This window comes from Lipotes vexillifer, unplaced genomic scaffold, assembly GCF_000442215.2.
Source record: "Lipotes vexillifer unplaced genomic scaffold, Lipotes_vexillifer_v1.1 scaffold496, whole genome shotgun sequence".
Lineage (NCBI taxonomy): Eukaryota > Metazoa > Chordata > Mammalia > Artiodactyla > Lipotidae > Lipotes > Lipotes vexillifer.
In genome coordinates, this window is record NW_006786690.1 from 10,180,314 (window position 1) to 10,181,310 (window position 997).

Below are 997 nucleotides of genomic sequence, written 5' to 3' on the forward strand. Positions count from 1 at the left end.
CGATCTGGTGGGGGTGGGGTGGGGTGGGGCAGAAAGTGTCAATCAGCCGAGACGCCTCCTCCTGACCCTCTGGTCCTCCAGCCTTTCTTCTGGCCCTGGGCAAAGGGCTGGTGCCGCTGCCCTTCCTCCGGCTTGGCCAGTCCTGCTGTAGCTCAGGGCCCTGGGTAAGAGGCAGCTGCTTGGGAGGCTCCTCTCAGCAACTCAGTAACTACCGTGCCCCCCCCCACCCCGCCCCTGGCCCCGGCCCTGCCCCCCTGCCACTGTGTGCCATCCCCTTTCCCGGGCCACAGTCTCCAGTCTGGCTCCCACGGTCTGTGGTCCCACTGCCAGTGAGAGCAGAGGGCTCCGGAGTCCTGTGGAACTGATCTGGAATCCCAGGAGCTGCTATTATGTGTGCCCTGGGCAAGTCATTTCCTTTCTTTGAGCTTCAGTCTCTCCATCTGTAAGATGGGGATATGGATACCCACTGCAGAGGCTCTCTGGAGGATTACAGATGTGTGAAGAACGCCTAGCACAGTGTGCTTCACTCAGTAATAGGCGGCCCACATCCCCCCCTGCCTGGGGGCCCTGGGTGGGTAGGAGATGGAAAAATAAGGGCCACTGTGTCTCAAGGAGTGAACCTTGCAGCTTTGGTCGCTCACCTGGTAAGGACTTGCCCCCTAGTCCTGCCCCTCCTCTTGGTGGGAGCCGCTCCTGGGCTGTGGTCCTCTGGAGCAGAGGCCCAGGCATGGGAATGGACCTTTGTGCCTGGTGAGGAGGGACCTCCCAGCCCTGGGCACTACCGTCAGGTGCCAGGCTGCTCAGGTGGGGGGCCGGCACCACCTTGCCCACCTCGGCCTCGGCCCCATGGTACCTCTCTCCTGCCAGGGCCACCCTGCATCACCCAAGTCCCAATCAGAACCAGAGGCAGGGCCGCCCTGCCCAGAACCCCACCTCTGTGGCCTCCACGCCTGCTTCTTCCAGGTGTCCACCCCTTTCCTCCCAGCTGTGAGGCCCT